Source organism: Macaca nemestrina, chromosome 4 (genome assembly GCF_043159975.1).
Source record: "Macaca nemestrina isolate mMacNem1 chromosome 4, mMacNem.hap1, whole genome shotgun sequence".
In the NCBI taxonomy this organism is placed as follows: domain Eukaryota; kingdom Metazoa; phylum Chordata; class Mammalia; order Primates; family Cercopithecidae; genus Macaca; species Macaca nemestrina.
Window position 1 is genome coordinate 50104907 of NC_092128.1, and position 8468 is coordinate 50113374.

The 8468-nt window shown below is 36.3% G+C and overlaps 1 long non-coding RNA gene across 2 annotated transcripts in view; it reads left to right on the forward strand.

Moving 5' to 3' along the window:
- LOC105475289 (uncharacterized) overlaps positions 1-4119 on the forward strand; it is a 42870-nt gene extending 38751 nt beyond the window's left edge. For both annotated transcript variants that reach the window (XR_011622035.1, XR_983251.3), the window contains 2 exons: positions 2119-2273; positions 3223-4119. This is a non-coding gene — a long non-coding RNA (uncharacterized lncRNA). The remainder of the gene's footprint in view (positions 1-2118; positions 2274-3222) is intronic.
- The last annotated feature ends 4349 nt before the right edge of the window (positions 4120-8468 follow it).

The window sequence follows — 8468 nt, forward strand, 5'->3', positions numbered from 1 at the left end:
CTAAGGCCTTATATTCGCCAGGGTACCTCCCATGCCTGCCCTTAATGGATGCTTAGTGATACTAGAATCCTTGCTTTTGACTGATGTTTGCATCTCTCATTGTGGAATTTGTTCTTGCAAGCTGTGCCTCATAAAATATGACACTTTGCTTAAAATATGGCAGGTTGGCCAATATTATATGCTGAGGTTCAAAGGGATTCAACTTAAACCAATCTCCCAAAAACATCATTGTCTTTGATTGCCCTTCAGAAAAAGAATTTAGTGTTTCATCATGTGTAAATTTGAACATCCAAAAGTAGCCTTCTTGAAAAAGCCATGTGTGTTCATCACATGGCAGAATTGGACTGTTACACTAAAGTGAGAGTGCAGCAATATTTGTCAACGAATGTAACAAATATTGTCTCAGTAACCAAGATGTAATGCCATAATGGAGAGGATGCAGAAAAATCTAATACAAGTGGTCTCTGCAAAGCAATGAATCAAGAACATGCAATGCTACATTCTTAGATGTGTTCCTCTGTGTATTTCTTGCCCTTCTAAACAAGCTGCTTTTGTTCTGGTGAAGATCTTCCATGGTATGCAAGAAATGCTTGACTATTGAATTTACTCTAATGTTTTAATATAACATTTCTCAGAAAATTATTTGCATTTCAAAAGGGAGAATTTAGTCCAAGCAACAAACAACTAAAGGTAGGTGTTGTTTTATCCATTGTAATCTGTAAGAGAAAGAGGAATACTCATTGACCATAACTATGAGCATTAAAACTAAATTTTGTAGGTAATTACCTACTCTGCTTTCAGGTGATGGAAACCCACACAAGGGCTCCCTACTTGATTTAATTTTATCTCCTATGATGCAAACTTCCATTGTCCTTCCCTTGAATTACTCAGTCACTTCCAGTATATCTCCCTGTTTCTATTCTTGCCTTTCTCCACCCGATCTTTTTTAAAAAGTTAGATCATTAAAAAAAAAAAACTAGATCCCAGTTTTAATTAAGCTAAGCACTACCTCCCCACAGCAAGAAAGCGTGATGTTTCCACTGTGCTTACAATAAAATCCAAATTTTTTATGCACTATGAGCAATTTCATGATCTGACCCCTGCCTTTCTGACATTGTCTTACTAACCCCTTTATTTAACTCCATTGGCTTTTTCCCTGTCTTTTGTCAAACGCAAATCATTCCACCTGTGGTCCTTTACACTTGCTCTTTTGGGTGCCTGGAAATGTCAACCCAAATGTTACTTCTTTGGAGAAATCTTAGTGTCTCAATCTAGACTTCCCACCCCCGATCCAGTCACTTCCCCACATCACTCCCTTTTGCTGTCTCCATTGCAGATAGAAATATCTAAAATATGCTTAGTGTTTACTTTTGGCTTCCCCTCTTTAGATAGAATCTCCTTGATCTCTTCTGTCATGAGAACCTAGAGCAGCACCTAGGCACTTAGTGTATATTGGCTGAATGAAACATGACTAAGAGCAAAAGCAACACATCTTCTCAGTGCTCAGTGACATAATTCACAAAGAGAAGAACAAGGGTCTGAATTTAAAACAAGGACAAAGAGAGGAAAAATTAATTTATCCTGGGGAGGTAAAGAGACTGCTGACATTCTTTCAAAATTCAGGAACTTCTGTTAGTGTTTGTCCCCTACTCATTGAAGCAGAAAATGTCAATGAAAAAATCTGAGACAACAGGATAATTAAGTAAATAAAGTAGAACAAATTGAATATTAAATGTTAAGATAACTTCAGTTTTTATTATTCAATGTAAAAGAAATAACGCCTGAGTATAATAGGTGATTCCTTTTACTTTAAAAAATTTAAATGTGTTATGAATAAGCATGTACCTATTATTTTAATTAAATACAAATTAGCTATAATGTGCATCAGTGTATCATAAAATTTAACCTCCATCTAGGAATAACCCACCTTCAAATATGCACAGTTGATGGAGACTTGACAAGTGAATTGGTAACCTTTAGTATTAAATTATCACTTGCCCTGTATTTCCCTGCCTTTATTGAATTTATATTTCTTGTGCCCCAATAAGACAGCTGAGTCTCTTGACTGCATTTCTTCCTCTTTGTCCTAGACAAGCCGCTATTGTTTTTCCCTCACAGATATGTCACCCCTGTCTATTTGCCTGTGACTAAACCCATGTAACCTGATTGGCCTCCTAAAACCCTTTCATCTAATCTACTCATCGAGATTCTTGTTCTCCTTCAAATGAATCCCCAGTTTAATCTTCAGATGGGCTGAGTAATCAATGGTTCAGGTAAAGACTATTTCCTTTTCATCTTGATCTTATGTATGAGGATTTTTCAGCTCCTGAATTCAAGATGGCCAGAAAAGTACTTTATTTTGGTGCCACATTTTCCTCCCTTGCTTAATTTAGAAATAATTTCACTCCTGCAAACAGATCTTGCATATTTGTGAGCGTGAGCAGGTTAAGTGGTCACCTGTTATCTCTATGAAGTCCATTGAACTTTTGAGAAAATAGAATTCTTTCATGAAGCACGGAACACACGACTTTCAACATCCTAAAAAATGTGTAGTGTAAGTGAAGGTATTTCCATTGCATATTTTACCCTTGCTTTAAAAGGAGTTTATGTGTTTATCAGTTGGGAAAGATTCTAAATTTAATGAATGCAAAAGCATTGTTCAAGTTTGTCATAAAAATGACAACTCCATTGACCTTTCCATATTCTGTCACAAGTGGGAGTGATAGATTGACAGATGGTCCTGCACTGAATACTGCGAAAAACAATACCAGGACTCTTTGTGTGTATTTACGATACAGAGAATTGAGTTGCTTAAGAAACATTCAAAACAGTCCTAGAAAATAAAGGCTTTAAACTTTTCATCTGAAACTATTTTTAAAGGGAAAAAAATGAGTCATTGATATGATCTGAACGCAGTATTATTCTAGAATCAACTCATATGGATTATTTTCTCAATACAAAAAGAGTAAACAATCACACATCACTGTTTGTCTCAAGTATTGCTTTACTGTAATGCTAATCAAAATGGTAGGAATGATTTCTGTGTTTTACAATGCTTCATCAAAAGAGCACTTTATAAAATAATGAGCTGTAGAATGCACATCATCCCTTCAAGAAGGTAAATAAAACTAACATTTACTATTGTTTTTATTGTTGTTACCAATCATTAGTATTGTTATTCTTAACAATGATTATTATGGTTGCTTTTATTTTACCTTTCAGAAAGAAATATTCAAAAGGAGCCATACAACAGAAAGTGGTGTACATCAGAATCTTTAAGAGCTTTTATTAGGATGCTCTCATGGATGATGGTGGGAGAGGGAGTAGAAAAGAAAGAGGAAAGGCAGAGAGGTATAGAAGGAGAGAGGGAAAAACAGAGGCTACCAGTTAGAGAAACATATCGCATGTTTTGAAAAAGAAGAGAGATCATTTTAAGCTTATGGGTAAAAGGCACAGGTAAGATACAATTTTAACATATTTTCCTTCTATAACCATTGTCTAGTCTAGAATAAAGCCTGAAAGTCTAAAGTTTGTCATGTCTAGCAAAAAAAAAAAAAGGACTTTGACTGGCACGAAGACATTATGTGCTACTACCATTCTATGTAAATGTTAAGTTCCTAAAAATTGTATTAGTGATAGGTTCCAAACTACTTCAATTATCAGCCTAATGAGATACCACTCTTTCCATGTATCAGTCCTAAAATTTCAGTATTATTTTTTATACAACCTAGATTTTTAAAGAAGAGCATGAGGTTTCAAACAAGAATAGAAAAGGATGGTGCGTAATGTGATAGACAAGAAACAGGAGAAATAAAAGTAATGCCCGGGGAGAGAAGACTCAGGAGACCAGACACATTTCAGCGTGATGAAAGAGTGCTCTGAAGAACCGTAGGCCACTTGAGATTTAGTATTCATTGAAAAGACAGTGCCTCCAAGAAGAGAACCATAGTTAGGTTTTATCTCTTTCATGTTTTTATCAAGCATGGAAGGGTTCTGCAGTACAGGAAGAAAGCCTATGGGAGAATGAGGCAGAGTTCATAAATCAATCCCCTTATTTTACATAATATTCACACATACATAGCTGCCTCTCTCTCCAGAAGTTTTTAGATGGCCCCATTTCCCTTGAACTTACAAACAAGAACAATGTAAATGCCAGAAACGGTATTCTTTACATACAATAGCATATTCAGCAAATGTTTGTTAAATATCTGAATACCTACTCACTGCCAGACACTGAAGATAGAAAGATGACTATAATGTCACAGTATGTAAAATCTAAGACTGAGAAGTAAGGCAACATTAACAACTCAGTGTGGGACAGGAGAGCTGCGTGCAGGGCACCACAGGAGCACAGGAAAGTCATGCAACTCACACTAGGAAACCATGGAAGATTTCCTGGAGAAGACACTGCATGAGCTGATGCTTGAAGAATTGGTAAAAGTTCTTTTGGTAGAGAAAAGGAGATTAGAATGTCTAGACAGCAAGAACAGGATGCACAAGGACATTGAAGTGGAAACAGCATGATGCAGTCAGAAAATACAAGTCTCTGTGTGTATTTTATATGGGAGAGTGCCAGGAGTTGAGACAAGGGCCATTGGCTATGAGGCTGAATTAAGAAAGCATTTTTAAGCTAATGAGGAAGTCTGACCTTTATCCTAAAGATGTGGAAATTTGCTGAAAAAATTTTAAAATAAATTTTGAGTTATAATTTATGTACAATAAAGTACATTCATTTAAAAAGTATAATTCAATGAGTTTTGACAGGCAAATAAAGCTATATAAACATCACTATAATGAGTATCAGAACATTCCTATCACTCTCTCAAATTTCTTCATGATCTCTTTGTAATCTATTCCCCTGTCCCAATCCAGCCCCAGGTAACCAATAGTTTATTCTTGTCTCTGTAGATTAGTGTTGTCTGTATGTGTCAAACAAGTGGTTTCCCAGTTTGATGCTAATACAAATAGAGTTACCATAAACATTTAGGAATAAGTTTTGTGTAGACATGTTTTCATTTCTCTTGGGAAAATACCTAGGGATGGAATCATTTGGCCCATATGTCAGATGCATGTTTAATATTTCAAGAGATTACAAGTTTTCCAAGGTGGTTATATGATTTCATATTTGCATCAGCCATGTATGATTGTTCCAATTGCTCTGCAACATCAACAACAATTGGTATTATCAGTTTTCTAATAGGTGTGTAGTGGTATCTCTTTGTGCTTTTAATTAGCATTTCCCTGATGACTAATGATGTTGAGCATCTCTTCATGTATTTTTTGTTTATTCATACAAGTGCAGCTTTTTTGGTGGGTTGTCATTTTAAATATTGTGTCTGATTTTTCATGGGTAAGGAAGTGTTTGTTATTGATATAGGAGTTTTGCATATATGCTGGATATAAGATCTTTGTCAGATATATTATTGTGAATATTTTCTCCCATTCTGCATCTCAAGTTTTCATTTTCTTATCTTTGAAAGAATGAAAGTTTAAATTTAATAACATCCAGTTTATTCTATTTTTTATTCTATGATTCATGTTTTTGTTCCCTAAGAATATTAAACCATGGAAGAGTTAATGTAACCTGGGACAAAAGACTAAATGTGCATTTTTTTGTCCCGTGTACATGTGAACTGCATATCCTCCTCTTTCATCATTGGAATAGAAAATAATGAATACCATAAACCTTTAGTCATGTTAATTTTCTCCAGCAATAGATACCATGTCTAACATAGCAGGCATGATCAGAACCACTTGGATAAGTTTGTATTGAAGTCTACAGTCAATCTCCAGAATCCACCTGGTTTCTGCAGGAGCCAAAGCAGTTATTTAAATTGGACCTACAATAGGTAATACAATCTGCTATGTTTTCTTTCGAAAAATGAATAAAACTTTATTTTAACACCTAATGGAAAACTTCAATTGATGGAAAAACATTGCGTTCCTGGATAGAATGACTAGAAATATAATATCATAGTTAATTAGATGGACTACGGAGGCAAACACCTGTTTGAATCCCAGCTCTCCTGCTGATTAATTTCTTGAAATTGAACCAGGATTCATGGAAATACAGGAACACATAGCATGCCATCAGGCCTCACAAAGGCAGAAGGAAGATTTTTTAGGATCCAATACAACTGTGGCCACCAGATCATCCAGAGCAGTGTTTCCCAAACTTTAAGGTGAGATTCAACTAGAAATCTTGTGAAAATGTAGATTCTGAGTCATTAAGTCTGAGAATTGACCTAAGATTCTTCATTCCCCACAATCTCATGGTGATGCCAATGCAGCTGGTCTATAGACCACACTTTGAGTAGACAGGATCTAAGTTTCTTCAGCTGAGAGGTTACTGATCCCTCTTCTGGTGCTCTGCTGACATTGTGATTCTTTCTCTATGCGTCAGTAGTTTCTATCCCATTTCCAATTACTACAAATTCCACAAGAAAACAATGATTGTATTGATTTATCTCAGGGCAGTAGGAATATAAGCATATTTTAGAACGCCCTTTTATACCTTGGAGTTGTTCAACAATGAGCTAGCATTACTCACATAATCAAAAAAAAAATATTTTCTGCTATTTGGGACTAATAACATTGTTACTTTGGCTGCCTTAAATGCAATCCTGGCCAAACAGAAACCCTTCAGGGACCCACAGAACTGGAGAGAAAATACAGACTTGAGAAGCAAAGAATAAAACACAGAGTAGTAAAGAATACATCCTGTGAACACAGCCAACATCTTTGGAAAGAATTACTGGATTCTAAGTGGCCAACAAATTGCATTCTAACAAGAAGAGCCTTGCTCAACTGGACTGAGGATACTTCTAATATTCTTGTATGTCAGTGAGTCCAAATCTGTAGTGCAGCTATGTGAGCTAACTGGAAGAGCTAGGGAGAGCTTTGTCACTCATATTCCTCTAGTCTGCAACTGTGTTCTTTAAACAAACTTGCAGTGTCTCCTCTTCCTGCCAGGCATGGTTCATTGTCATCTGAACACAATTAAAAGGAGAAAGAGAGGTTTCCCTTAGCTAGAACTAGCCTCATGGGTAACTAAAAGGCCTAATAAAATATTTCTGCATATTTGCACTAATTATCAGCACACGGTTTAATCAGCCCAAGATGGTATATTTTGCCGAGCTTTTCTATTGTGCCCTAACGTAACTTTGTAAGAGGAACAAGTGGCAAACACAATGTAGTGTGGGTTTAAACCAACATACAGCCCTCTCCTTCTGTGCAGAGCTCCAGGGTTTGACTGAACACTGCTTCATCAAATGGTCCAAAGACCTTACTGGGCCTCTCAGTAGTTCTGAGCTGAAGGATGATTCCACTTTCACTGGATTTCTGCCTTTGTTGCAGTAAAAGAAAGGACGTTTCTCAGTCTTCCCCTTCGCATGTCATTAACCTATATAGCAGCTGCCTGAGAGGCATTAGGTATGATGGGGCTCTTTCTGGATTTATCGGCTGGGAAATTAGCTGATCCTGCCTCATATTGACTCTCACCTGCCATCTCTCAGTTGACCTCAGCTGCAAATTGCACTTGTCTGGAGATTAACCCTAAAATTACCTGCCCATGTTTCAGTGGGAAGGACAAGCCTCGATTCTATCCCTTAATAGAGTTCTGCCAGCCCAATCCTGTTTTCTTGGTGGGAATTCTCAAGACTCACATATGCTACTATTAGCATTTTATGAGCTCTGAAGGTTTCAGACAGATAGGGCAACATATTTCATCAATTCAGCAAGGAAGGGTTTATAATGTATGGTATACGCATTATCACATTGTGTCACCTGAGCCAACTGATAAGCATAGATATTCATAGTTTATCTACATAAATAGTTTTTGGTACTGATTTGTTTTGCTAGCATTCCAACTTTATCTCTGAAAACATTCAAACACTATCTGTACCTCTTTGATGTAATAAAGACTTTCCATGGTGGTTTGAGGATGTTTACTTCCTTTTTCAATGCATTGTCACCATGGTTCAAAAAATCAGAATTTTGAAAAGGAGGAAAATCTGTGTGACTAGGAAAAATAGAGAAAAAAGACATCCACTGGTGGAACAACAGAAGACTGTATGCAGAATAATAGAAATGTCTAATGGGCAATTTTTTAAATGTTCACTGAAGGTATATGATATAAACTTCTTTTGCTATCTCTTCCATAAAATCTTTGATAAAATGTATGGTACTAACAATTTTCCGTGAGTGAATATTTGAGTATTTGAAGATTTGCTGTGTTCCATGTTCTGGTGGATGTAAAGAAAACATGCAGACAGAACTCCTGGGCACAGGAGCTATTAGATGGGGACACTGGGTGTATTTGTCTAGGTGGTACACTCTTCGGGGAAGTACTACTCACTTTTTAGTAGAGGCCAAAATAGTGATGTACTCAATCTGCTCAACCATCTGTTGTGGTCCTAAATTAACAATCAGCTGATATGTGGATTATGCTTTTTTAAACTGATATGTAT